The sequence below is a fragment of the Cicer arietinum genome, chromosome 7 (genome assembly GCF_000331145.2).
Source record: "Cicer arietinum cultivar CDC Frontier isolate Library 1 chromosome 7, Cicar.CDCFrontier_v2.0, whole genome shotgun sequence".
Taxonomy (NCBI): Eukaryota; Viridiplantae; Streptophyta; class Magnoliopsida; order Fabales; family Fabaceae; genus Cicer; species Cicer arietinum.
In genome coordinates, this window is record NC_021166.2 from 12,855,606 (window position 1) to 12,870,052 (window position 14,447).

General features: G+C 28.2%; 1 non-coding gene across 1 annotated transcript; it reads right to left on the reverse strand.

Moving 5' to 3' along the window:
- Positions 1 to 3,635: 3,635 nt before the first annotated feature.
- Positions 3,636 to 3,707, reverse strand: TRNAM-CAU (transfer RNA methionine (anticodon CAU)). The gene has a single exon. It is a non-coding gene; the product is annotated as a tRNA-Met (tRNA).
- Between the last annotated feature and the right edge of the window lie 10,740 nt (positions 3,708 to 14,447).

Consider the following 14,447-nt stretch of genomic DNA (forward strand, 5'->3'; position numbering starts at 1 on the left):
TTATTTTGCAACAAAAAGTATAATAAAGTATCATATTTCACACTAAAAAAAATCAGTCCACAATTCTGATAGTCATATATTCACTTCTTTCCGTATTATTTTTAGGAAAATGCTAAAAAGTAATTCAAACCTAAAAAAATTTGAAAAGAAATTTAACATATAGAATATCTTTTTGAAAATGTATTGAAAGTGGGTGTTTAATTTTTTAAAGGTCAAGATTTTATTTTTATCGATACAAAATTTCTATTTTTATTCATTAACGGGTGCATTTTGATGGAAATAGATATTCTTCGAAAGTTTAATTTTTCTCAATTGTAATCTCAACTATTAAACATGCAAAAGAAAAAAGAGTTAAAATTACAATGAAAAGTTGATGGTGTGTTTCAATAGTAGGGATTGAAAATGAAGAAAAATCAACTAAAAGTGTTAAGAAAATAAACAAATAGAAAAATTTAAATAACAATTAAAACAAATAAAAAACACATGGAAACTTCAAAATTAAAGAAAAAAATCATGAATATTGTTAAATAACTATCAAATAATAGAAGTGTTGTGTAAAAATTGTTACAACGCATAAATTTCTCTTAAATAACTTACATCCTACAACCACAATCTCCAAAAAAAATATCTAACTACGCTGACAAAACTCTAAAAAAGAGAAGAAAAAAAATAGTCATGCAAATTGGAATTAAAAATTAGAGTCATATATATAACTTTGAACTATCTCTTTCTTTACAATTCTAAGCAATGTGGGACTATTTCAATTTTCTCAATTTTAACCAAAACTCAACAAACTCCACCTAGATTGATATTGATGCATCTTCAGCTTTCATTCTCTATACCGACAATCATAGTTCAAAATAACTATCATACTCCATCATAAAAAGTATACTCCATTTGAAATTAAATCACTTCAATAATTCATTCTCAATGTTTGAAAAAAAATATGGTGCAACATCTATGTTGGCTTTCTCATGAAGTTCTTCAACAACCAACATAATTTCACAGCACACCTTGCATCAGTGCCAACCAATGTACATCTGCTAACCTGCTAGCAACAATTCATCATTTTCCATGGCAGCATGGAAAGGCCATGAGGATACACTTCTCATTTTTAGACAAGATCATCATTTTCCATCATGAGGGAGATATTGCTAGCATTCGACTTGTAGTATTTCTCCGACATTTCTCTACAAGGATAATTATTCTTCACATACATATGTTTTCCACATTTCCAACATTTCATAATAGTTCCATTATCTTTTTTAAGGCTTACCTTTAGCAACCAACACCGAGTTTTAATAAACTGTATTCTTCACTTTTCAACCTTCTTCCTTCGAAGCTGAAAGTTTCTTTCCCATATATCAAATCACGTGTTGAAAGTTTATGTCTCATATATCAAATCAGGTTTGATATGTCCATAGGAAGATGAAAGAGATCATATAAGTCTTAACGTCTTATCTTCATCTTCAATATTCACTCCAATGACTTCTAATTCAAAGACAATACAATTGAGAGTACTTAGATATTCAAATACTTTCATATTTTTATCCATGTGTAAATTATGGAACTGTTCCTTTATAATAACTAATTTTAGATGCCATTTTCTTGATATAGCCCTTCAGGTTTCTCCTAAAGCTCTTTGACTCTTGCACATTCTCAAGAATATTCTTAACCAAACATAAATGAATAGCATTTGCAGCTCTCAAATCTAATTCCTCCCATTTTTCATTGTCCATTTTGGAAATGTTTATTTTCAACGCCTTGTGTATTCCTGATTGTATCAACACATCTTTGACTAGTATTTTCCACATGTCAAAATTAATTTTGCCATCAAATTTTTTAATGTCAAACTTAACAACACTTGACATTGTAGCAGTATGAAAACTATAAACCGTGTTGCGAGTAAGTTATCAGGAAAGAGAGGTGAGTCACAAAGGACCACTTAATATAAGTATTTCCTTAGCCAAAATTTTGCTTAAATAACACTTCTACCCTCACAAAACTCTAAAACAAGAAAGAAAGAAAACAAGTTAGATATAACTTAAAGTGTTTATGACTTGTGCGAATTGAATTAAAAACTAGAGTCATATATATAGCCTTGAACTCCCTCTTCTTTTACTTCCAAGCAATGTTAGACTACTTTAATTTCCTAAATTTCAACCAAAGCTCAACAAAAAGTATAGTGGAGATGATCAAAATCCACACTTGTGCACTTGTTTGCTTTCTATTTTGGATAAAGAAAATAATATGTGAACACCTATACCCCAATTGATCACTTGAGAGAAAGAAATAAATAGTGTGATATGATATATTGATTGTATGATAGAAAAAGAGATAGAGAAAAAAATAAGGTGTTAAATGAGTTTAAATATCATTTTTGTTTGTATAATGAGTTTCATCTTTCAATAAAAAACTACAGAGAAAATGATATGCACTCGTTAGTGCAAACTAGTTTCGTTAGTGCAAACTAGTTTTACATTAACGTCAAATGGAAATTGAGTATGGAGTAGTTATTTAATAAAGGTAATTATTAAGTAAACATACATAAAATCATGATGAGTTTTCATTGGACAACAATGTAAAATTATTTTACACAATTCGTGTAAAAAAATAATGACTTTTATTGTATGCTTTTTTATTTAGAGAAATATTCCCTTTTGTTGGCCGGTAATAAGGGCAAAACACAAACTCTGCATTAATCTTTTAGATTTAATTGTAGTTTTAATCTTCACATTTTTATTCGTTCACAAAACTAGTTCCTTTATTTTAAAATTCAATTGTTTTGATTTTTCTCGAGAATTTTTTAATTAAAAAATGATCATGCAACATATTTTGAATGACATGGTATATAATACGATGATGTTGAATAATTAATATCCATGAAATTACAATAGAATTCTCTAAAAAAAATTCAATTTTAACTTAAGAAATTATCAATTTTTGTACTTTAATTAGTAACATGTAAATAATGAAAGACAATCAAAATTATCGAAATTTATAATATAATAACCAATTTTACAAATGGATAAAATTAAGGTTAAAACTACAACTAAGTTAAACTTATTAAGATGCATAAACAACTTCTGACCATTTTGCCACTTTAACTTTTCTTCGGTTAAGTATTTGTTTCTCACCGGTAACCTCCAAGTATGAATAGCTTGTGTTTACACCTTCATGAAAATAATGAAAATTAAATATAATAAATTAATATTAAAGAAGGCCAAAATAAACAAATATGGTGTTGGAATCAGTTAGAAGCATGCCTGTATGGCCAATTCAAAACCGACCCACAGGACATGTTAATTTTGTGTCCAATAACTGCGAATTGAGTTTTATGTTTTGTATGTTTCTCATATAAGTCAAGTGGACGGTGCGATAATTTAATAACTTATGATATGTTTTTTGTTTGGTAGATTTATGATGACCTTTTTTGGGTGAAATTTGTGATGATCTTTATTCACACGATTACTACACATTACCTACGGAAAAATAATATTACTAATCTATTGGTAAAAATTATTCTCATTTGAAGAAAAAAATTCCAAATAAACATAAGTGTATTTTTAAATTGGTTTTGCATTGACTAGATATGACAAGGACAAGACGGATTGATATTAAAAAAAATTAGATTTTATCAGAGCCAGGTTTCGATCCTGGGACCTGTGGGTTATGGGCCCACCACGCTTCCGCTGCGCCACTCTGATGTGTTGCAGGGAAGCGTTATATATAACATACATATGTAATTTTCATCCACACAACTTTGATGAAGTGGTCCACAGGATAGCTTTTTTCTTCCTACAATATACGTATAATTTTAAATATTTATCTAAATAAAGTGTTGAGAGTGATGGAGTATAAAAAATAAACACAATATAGTAAAAAAATAATAATTAAACGAGATAATGTACAAGAATGTGCGAAGCCTTGAGACAAGAGATTGTGGGAGAAACAAAAGATAGAAAAGCATGAAAAAGAAGTAACGGTTTACGGTCTACTCATGTCATGATCAAAAGTTTGATACTTTACTTAACTGGACAATCAAAATGTGTCTTCTCCTTGACATTCCAGCTTGTGATTGATTCTCTTCTCTTTTGTTACTTTGCGGAATTTAAAAAATAATCTGTTTACTATAGTTTTATTTAAGCTACTTGTTGATTATTTCATTATATTTTCTACTGAACTTTAGGAGAAATATTCTTCTCTCTCCCAACTGGCTTTTCACTTGGTCCCACTGAATAAAATTTGGACAAAAACTACTTAGTTAAATCTGAATTAGCCAGAGCAAGTATGCATTGAAACAAATATAAAATAATTTGTATATGACGTTATAGCTGAAGTAACTAATCATACTTAATTAGATCCTCATAATTTGTTATGTTAGTATTTTATAACATGGCACCATTATTTCCTAGAGGTTTCAGAAGCACATGATCACGCTTTAGACAATATATACGATAAGGGGTTCTGTTTCGTCTCTTTCGTTCAAGACAATAACGCTATGCCTTTGGAAAGGTATATTTGCTACTGCAAATTTCATGCCACCAATCAAATGACAAATGCTTTCACTCCATTCCACATGGCTGGTTACTAATGAAATCTTTATCCGACAACATGCATAATTGAATCATGCAATATTAAAATGGTGTGTGGCATGATTATAAATTACATGCATAGTCGCAGTTGCGATTATGGTTACACCACCAGTCGTTATATATACTATGAAAAAATATGGTCCATACAATTTAAATTGCGACTGCAATTCAAAATTTAAGATATTGCGAGTTACAAATTTCAATTTAAAAACTTAGTGTGTATTACTACTAATTGGTTTTGTCATAAAGTCTTCCAACTACTAATATATAGATCTAACTAATAAGACATTATAGATGTTGAGATCCTAATAAATTATAACATTGTTTTGTTCAAAAATTCTCATCACGTTTGCAAGTTTCAGTTTTGACATCAAAATTATTTTTTAAAAGGAGGGACGATGTTACTCCAAATTCAATATCTCAATTTAGAATTATTTTGTTTAATAATTCGTTATAAATATCGAGTTTAACCAATTCGACTATCAAATTAAAAAAATTTATTGATTAAATCAACTCTACTATTTTTTGATAACATGAAATTGCGATAAAAAATGTAAATTATTTGAATTCATGTCTCTCAGACGATTTTAAAAGTTTCGAATGACTATGTGTTTGAACAAACAAATGATTCAACCGAATTGGTGGAATGTGTTTAGATTTAATCTTGATAGTGATTTAAATTTAAGTCTAAAGAATTTGATTTTAATTTAATCATTGGAGGTAAAATCCAACCGTTTGTCTTAGTTTGGTGGATCGTATTTGTTTTTCCTAAATTTCGTTTCTGCTTTGACTCTTTGAGTATGAGTATATTTTGTAAATTGTGGTTGATTAATTTTTTATGCTTGTATGTTTGATGTAACTTCTTTTTTCTGTTAACCTTTCCACGCTAGTCTGAGCTTGGAATAACTTTTTAATATATATATTAAAAAAATTACTTTTATCAACTAATTAATGTATTCATCATTATTTTTAATATAAAATTAAAGGTAATAATTAAGAGTAATATACTAGATTGTATAATTAAAAATAATAATTAATATTATAATAAAAATAAAAATAAGAAAAGTTATTTATTTTGATTTTAGAACAATTATAAATCATAGAATAACTAATTTACAATATATTTAAATTTAACTTAAATTATACTTATATATTTTTGTTTCTTTAATTATAAAACTTTTCTAATTATATAAAATTAATTTAAAATTACTAAATCAAAGACAAATGTTGTTCGACTAGAGGCCATTGACATCTAGTGTTTGCACGGTAAATATTTTGTGGATGAATACTAATCAGTTAGTTTTTTTAAGAACCACTTCATGCTGAGTAATTTTTGCAAACCTCTAAGTAGACAATTTTCTTCCATTTATGAATATCTTTATCTTTGTGCTCGTTCATTTACAGAGAATCGTAAGATGGAGATTAATAATAAATGATTTCCTCCTGATGCAATTCATTTAAATTGAATATTGATGGTTCTTATAAAGGTCTAGTTACTTGCGGAGGACTTATTAGAGATAGTAGAGAAGTTTATATTCGCAGTTTCTTTTGCAATCTCATTCGAGCTACCTCTATGCTAACTGAGCTTTGGGGGGCTAGTTCATGGTCTCATAATGACTTAAAATTTGTGTTTAACTACTATTTTTTTATAGAAATAAATTCTCTTATCGTAGTCAACATGATTTAGTTAAGAAAAATATACAATCTTTATTTGTGCTTCTTCTTCAAGAAACCATATTTCTTGTGGATCGCAATGAACGAAACTATGTGGTTAATCGCATATATCGTGAGATTCATCAGTGTGTAGATAAACGGTTAACTATAATTTCAGTGGAGATTTTAGTTTTATAGACCTACTTACTCCTTCTACCGGTATATTACTTCTCCTTGATGATCATTGTAAAAATGGATGTTTTCCTACTTTTTGTCACTTAAGTTTTCTTTATAACTAAACAATTATCTATATATATATATATATATATATATATAATTATGAGATATATATATATATCTCATAAAAATATTTTTTGATCAACATGAAGGAACGCTAAAAAGCAAAAAATATGGGCTCGATAAAAAAGAGACCAAATGACACGACCTGCAATCAATATGGGCTCAATAAAAATGAAAGGGCCTTAGTACTTACACCCACCCAATTTCATTCATGACAATTACGTTATTTTTTATATTGAAATGTCTTCCTTATCCTTAAACCAAACATACCCACATTTCTCATTTGTGTTGAAACCTACCTTTTGTTGGGTGAGCTCACTCTCCAAGTGGAATCCGCCAATTTTACTAGTATTATTATTATTATTGAAATAAAAAGAAAAAGAAAAAAAAAGTTTTAATGGGCTTGGCCTACTTGAAGGTAATAAAAGGGATTTAGAAATCCCTAAGAAGATACACAGAAAGACAACGGAAGAAGAACGGCTGCCAGAGAAGAAAAATAAGGGTTTGATTTCAGTGGTGGTAACATGTGTGTAGCAAACTTTCTCCGTTTGATCTACAAATTTAATATGTTATTCATACCACTGAGTTTGTTATTTTAATATATAATTTGCGTAGTTTTATCTTCTCTGAGAGTTATTTTGGCATACCCATTTAGTGGAAGGTTGTTATAGGGTTGTTATTGTTGAATTGATATTCTCTATTGTTATTAGGAAGACTCTTGGTGTACTCATTAATTATTATAGTGGAAATTTTACTGGACTAGGTCCCGTGGTTTTTATTCTCTCAATTTGAGGGAAGTTTTCCACGTTAAAAATTGCGTTTGTCTTATTTAATTTTCTGCCAATTATTATTGCTCTTGGAATTGTATTTTCTGTTTGGCCATTTATCTGCACACGTGGAAGAAAAAGTTATTCCGCATTATTGAGATAATTATCGCTAATTATCTCTGGTTTTTCCCAACAAAGTGGTATCTAGAGCTCGGTTATTTGATTTGTGCATTTAAATGGAGGAGGAAAATAAAGGTCACAATATGATTAAACTCAACTCTTCTAATTACACACTTTGGAAGACTCTCATGGAAGACATGTATACAGTAAAGATTTTTATGATCCTATTGAGGGTGACACTATTAAACCCGCAGATAAATCTGACACTGACTGGAAGAAGATGAATAGAAAGGCAGTGGCGTTGATCAAGCAGTGGTTGGATATGAGTGTATATCCACATGTTGAAACTGAAATAGATGCTAACAAGATGTGGGAAAAATTAAAAGAGTTGTATGAACGAAAGAATGTGCAAAATAAAGCATTCTTGATTCGGAAGCTGGTGGATATGAAATACAAAGATGGGGATTCAATGGCAGAGCATATGAGTATTTTTCAGAATACAGTGAATCAGTTGGCAACTGCAGAAATTAAATTAGAGGATGAGTTGCAAGCGTTGTTATTGTTGAGTTCCTTGCTTGATAATTGGGAAGTCCTTGTTGTGACATTGACCAATTCAGCTCCAAGTGGAAATTTGAAAATGTCAACAGTTAAAGAGAGCATGTTGAATGAAGAAGCTCGAAGAAAGGAACGTGGGTTGATTGGTTCTTCCTCAAAGTCAGAAGCACTAGTTACAGAGTCACGGGGGAGAAGTTAATCTAGAAACTTCCATAGACGCGACAACTCTGAAAGTCGTAGCAAGTCAAGAAGCAAGTCGAGGACTAGAAAAGAAGTGATATGCTATCATTGTGGAAAAATGGGTCACATAAAAAGAAATTGCAGATTCCTTAAGAGAGATCAATCAAGGGAAAACGATGATATTGCTCTTGGAATTGTGTTTTCTGTTTGGCCATTTATCTGCACAGGTAGGGGAAAAAAATATTCCGCATTATTGATATAATTATCGCTAATTATCTACGGTTTTTCCCAACAAAGTGGTATCTAGAGCTCGGTTATTTGATTTGTGCATTTAAATGGAGGAGGAAAATAAAGGTCCCAATATGATTAAACTCAACTTTTCTAATTACACACTTTGGAAGACTCTCATGGAAGACTCTCGTTATCCTTAAACCAAACATACCCACCTTTCTCATTTGTGTTGAAACCTACATTTGACGACGAGATTGTTCATCCACATTTGTCAGCTCGCTTCATATTTTCTCTTTTATCAACAAGATAAGGAGTAAATGTTTTCAGCATAATGAAGATAACATCAAGTATGACATTAATCTCGTTTATCTATTCAAAGCCTTACTCGACAGTTTTATATGCAAGTTTATTTTCCTGTTTGGCGATCAAATTTATCTCTGTTGCATGAAAATTGTTTGGAATATTGTTCTTATTTGTTAAATTGAGAAATCTTACAACATTACTTGTAATCATCTCATCTCATCTCCAACTGAAAACAAATCTTGGATTTTTTAATGCAATTATGAACTATATAATAATGCTATCTACATAAAAATCTTCTACTCATGGAATATATGCATTATGTACTTTTATGCAAACTACAATAAAATATACTATGTCCTCTTCTTGCTTATGTTACCAGCACACTTCTCTATCATTTTTTTTAAATATTTTCCCTTGTTCTATATATTCACCATATTTATGGACAAGAAAAATAGATCCATGTGTAATGTTATTTCAGTAATAATTTAAACAATAAGAAAGAGATCACTTTATTTCCTGTCATGTTTTATATTTGCATCGCTGGATGCTGGAAACTACATTGAATAAATTGCATGATGTCGTATTTGTTATCTTATCTTTATTAAGAAATCATGTAATTCAATTCAACTTTTATGTAAGTGTGTAATTAGTGTTAGTCTTGCATACTTTACTAAAAAGAAAATATAATTATTAAAGTGAGATTGGTTTGTAAATATGCTATTGTTTGTTAACCAAACTCAATAGATACATTACTATATTTAGAATTATGTTATATTCCTCTAACACAATATTCAATTAATAAGTTAGGAATAATCTTGATAGTGATGCTATTATATGTTGTTGTATCCTTGCATTTACTCGTTTTAGTAAATTTTAATGATGATTTAGTGTGATGAATTTTATGGTATTCTTGATATAGTATTTCAATATTAAACCCTAAAAAAATAAATATATGCTCTAAGATTTGGTCAAACCAAAAAGAAGTGGTAAAAAATTGTGTTAGAGAGTACTAGTTTTGTTGTTAGTATTCATAAGCTCAAATACATCAGAGAGCTCTGCTTCTATTCTTTGTAGAGGAAATAAAATCTACTCTACCTCATCTAGAATTATATGATATTTGTAGCATCTCAATCTTTATCGTTATCGGTGATGTTATTAACGACCTTCTCGCTCCCCCTTTTCCCACCGTTGGAAATTGAAAGTTTTTGTCTTTCGTTGGATTCGAGTTCGTACCTATAACGGTAATGGTCGGGATGTTACAATATTCTCTATCTTAGACCAAGTTATGTTGATTTTGAGCTTCATTAAGTTATTTTATACTTATCTCACTCTAATCAGCCAATACTATAGTTTTAGATTATAAATGAACTAAACATGTGTGTATATGAGTGCGCGGAGGTTAGTTAGTTTGTATGAAGATATCATATCGTATAAACTAATATTTAGACCTATAATTATGTGACTAAGTAAATATAAGTTTGACTATATTTTCTCATTGAGAGATACATATCAGCCTTAACAAGCATTAGAAACCTAATAAAAAAAGAATCCACCTAGTATGATCATATTTTAAGGAATTAAAATCTCAACATCTTCGTGCATGTTAATTTTGCAGTGAGATCGAAAAAATCACAGTAAACCATTATGATTTTTCAAAAGCTAAACTTAGTTGGAATGGTTGTAACCTATAGGTGCTACGTTTCTCTGCTCTTACTAAAAATTTCTCATGTTTTTAGAATTATACTTTTAGATGCATAAATTATTTGAAATCATACGTTTGAACTACACAAATGTAATAGTTTATTTATTTATTTAGATTTGTACATTCAAATTGATGTTGAAGGGGGAAAGTAGCAGTCATAACATATATGCTATATAGCAAAGTAAAAGAGTTTATTTTAATGTCGCAAAATTCGATAATAGTTTAAATGATTTATACAGTTCAAATGCATGAGTAATTATGTCTAATGGATGACTAATAGATATAGTAAGATGTCACAATTTATTATCTATCAATTGAACACAATTAATCATGATTTTGAACGTCAATAACTACGATTTTAATGTGCATATTTGAACACAAGTTACACTTAATGGATATAAAGTATATTTGAACACCTAAATAGCATGTATGTCTTAATATAATTTAAATTATTAATGAATATTTTGTATATTTAAACATCTAAAAATTATAATTAATGACGTTCTAATTTGTATTAATTATGTTCTTAGTGATTAATAAATTATAATACCATATTATATTTATTAACCATCTATCCAATATAATAACATTTGTTTAAATTGTGTTAACCATTAATTAAATTTATATCTTAAATTATAATTTCTCAAGTAAAAATATTTGAAAGAGAAAGAATCCAACAATGACACAGATTTCAGCTAACAAATTAAAGATACCTAAGATGGTATAACTTCAGTACACCAACGAGGCCATATCCAATGACATAAGAAACTTGGTAAGACAACAAAAAAAACAAAACAAGGGAACTAATATAACATGGGCCTGCAATGCACAACAAGGTTTAGCCCTTTCTGTAGTGCATAAAGGTGAAATCTATCATCCACCCCTTACTTTTATCTCTTACCTCCTCAAAGCTAATGAAAAAAAATATTTTAACTTTTTTTATCATCTATTATATGATAGTTAAATTTTTTGAAAAGTTTAAAAAATATAGATGAATATAATACTTTTGAAATTTAATTTTTTTAAAAATTTAAAAAACATTTGAAATTTTAGTTTTTATTTGAAATTATAAAACTTCCGAAATACAATTTTTTAAAAAGTTTAAAAAATTTCAGTATTTTAGATAAAAGTGAAACTTTCGAAATAGAATATTTTCAAAAGTTAAAAAAAATAAAAAAATATAGATGAATGTGAAATTTCTGAAATACAATTTTTTTTTAAAGTTTAAAAAAACATCGAAAATTTGGATCAATAGAGAACTTTCGTAATGTAATTTTTTCAATTTTTTTTTTAAAAAATATCAACATTTTAGATGAATGTAAAACTTCTGAAATGTAACTTTTTTATAATTTTAGTTTTTAAAAATAAAAAATTTGGATGAACACAAGATTTTCAAAATGCAAATTTTATATAATTCTTTTAAAATAAATTGACAATTTGAAACTATCGAAATATTAATAATTTCAAAAAATTTACTACTAAATAGTAGAGGATAAAAAAAGGTAAAATGATATTTTCATGTGCTTTGAGGGGGTGTAAAGGTGAAGATTGAAGGTAAAGGTGATCATCAATGGTAGATGTGTCCTACTATTAAAGGATTTGAGTAGGACAACATTCACAATAAAGTGATTTTTCGATATAATGCCGAGATTTTAAGGTAGCTTGAACAACTACTTTCTTTTAAATCTAATAGATCGACTCTTTATCTTATTCAAATTAAACGAATATCATTTATTTCACACTCTAACTCTACTTGTATCTCTTTCTTTTAGCATAATCCTTTTATAGTACTAATTTATATTTATTTTATTATATTCCTTTTATAACGATGCATTGTTCACATCTCTAAGTTAATAAAAATCATTTTATTAACTTATTTAATTATTTTATTAAAAATTAAAAACTAATTAATTAATTAATTAACTAATTAAATAATAAAAATTCAATAATCTTCGTCTTCAACTCCAAAGTTTTTAATAAAATTAAAAAATTCAACAACCTTTATCTTCAACCATAATTTCTTCATCTTTAAATCACAAATTTTCATATCTGAAGTCAAATCCTAAAAGTTTTAATCTATCATTTTTCTTAACATCGCAATAGCATATCAGAAGATTTGTTGCATCGGCACGAACATATTAACATTGTTTTTATCTATTAATTCTATTGTGGTATGCGATTTTGCATATCAATATTGCTCCAAAATTATTATTGAATGAATATAAGGATAATGACACAAGACAAGAGTTACAAGAGTCAAAAAAAGAAGCTCTAGATCCAACAAATTTTTTACTCATGATGAATTAGATAGACGAAAGTTGTCTCCCGATGAGATCTTATCTCTTCCAATGTTTAAGGCATGGATCTTAGAATTTTTAGGGTTTGTAATTTGAATATGAAGGTTGTTGAGTTTTTGTTAAAAAAGTTGAGGCTGAATATGACAATTATTGAGTTTTTATTATTTAAATGGTTATTAATTAATTAATTAGTTTTAAGTTTTTAATTAAATAATTAAATGAGTTAATAAAGTGAATTTTATTTTTAAATATTAAATATTATCTAGTCAGCATCAATTACATACCCACTAGGTGTCAATTCATCCAAAATTAGTCGTGTTACTATTTTTTTTACTAAAAATGATTCATAAATGACTTTTTAAAAATTTATTAGATAATAAAAAAAAAAGACTAAAATCAAAACGAAACATATTTTCAAGGGTCAAAAACCTATTTAAACCTTAATTAATTCTACATGCATCACTCTTAATTCACAATTTATCTACACCTTACAAGTCAAAATTGTAGAGGTTGATTTAGACTCAACTCAAATTCTAATATCATATTAGAGTATATCTAAGATTCGTTTAGTCCCACACTATCAAGTCATTGATATTAAATTACTCAAATTACATTTAAGATATTTATTCATGTGTGTGAATGAGTGTCTTAAAAATTCTATATTATATGAGATATAACTTAAAAATATATTATAAATTGAGACAATCTTAATCTCGTAAATTACAAACTAATTTTATAAGAATATAATTAGACTTAACTCAAATTCTGATATTAACTCCCAATTCACTATCACCAATGACTTTAACAGTCAAAATAATTGCATGACAGGACAATCAAAATATTAATTATTCAATTAGTTGGCTTTTTCCTCATAGCTTGCCCTTTTAATTATAAAACAAGATTGGATTTAAACATGTATGAGTTATTAAGGATAATATTAATTAGGACATAGTTGTTACATTAACACCCGGCAAGTATGGTCACATGAGCCTAATCCCTCCTTAATATAGATGAAGCTAGGAAATAGATGTTATAGTCCTCCAAAAGGGTCCTTGCTATTTTAACTGTAAAGGTGAAAACAGAACTAAAGAAAAAAAAACTTAATTATTGCCAGCCAAATTTGACTTTAACTCCCACTTGTCGTTGTCCTTCCAATTAAAACATATACATGCTGGAAAAATAATCACGCCAAACACTGTACAGCAGTTAACCTTAATTTCTTTTGATTGGAAAATTAAAATATCAATAAATAATCACTGTTCAACCTTTTGTGTCTCCTTTTATTTAATGGTAAATTAAATTGGCAGTCACTTTCCTCTTCATGGCTTTTTTTGTTTCTTGTCTCTAAGCTATGTGTGGCCTAAGTGTTTCCACATTTAAACATATATGTTTATTTCAACACTTGGCAAGATTGCACGTGTGACATCCTTGCCTAATCCCAATTATATATACTTTATATTATTACTTTAATAATTGAGTTTTTTACAAATACTTTAATAATTGGATATAAAGAATAAATAGTGCAAAGACAAATTGGCCAATCCATTATTCTTCATTTTAATTTTGTTTGTGAGACGTGGAGAAATAAGACTCATTTTTTGTGCAATGGGAGTGAAAGGAGCTAAATTTTCATAGAGATATTAACCTTGGAAATTTAAACCCAATTAACAATGGAACATTTTGATATGTTAAGGTCTCGGTAGAATGGGATTGGAGAGTTTTCTGTTGTGAAAGTACTTGGTGT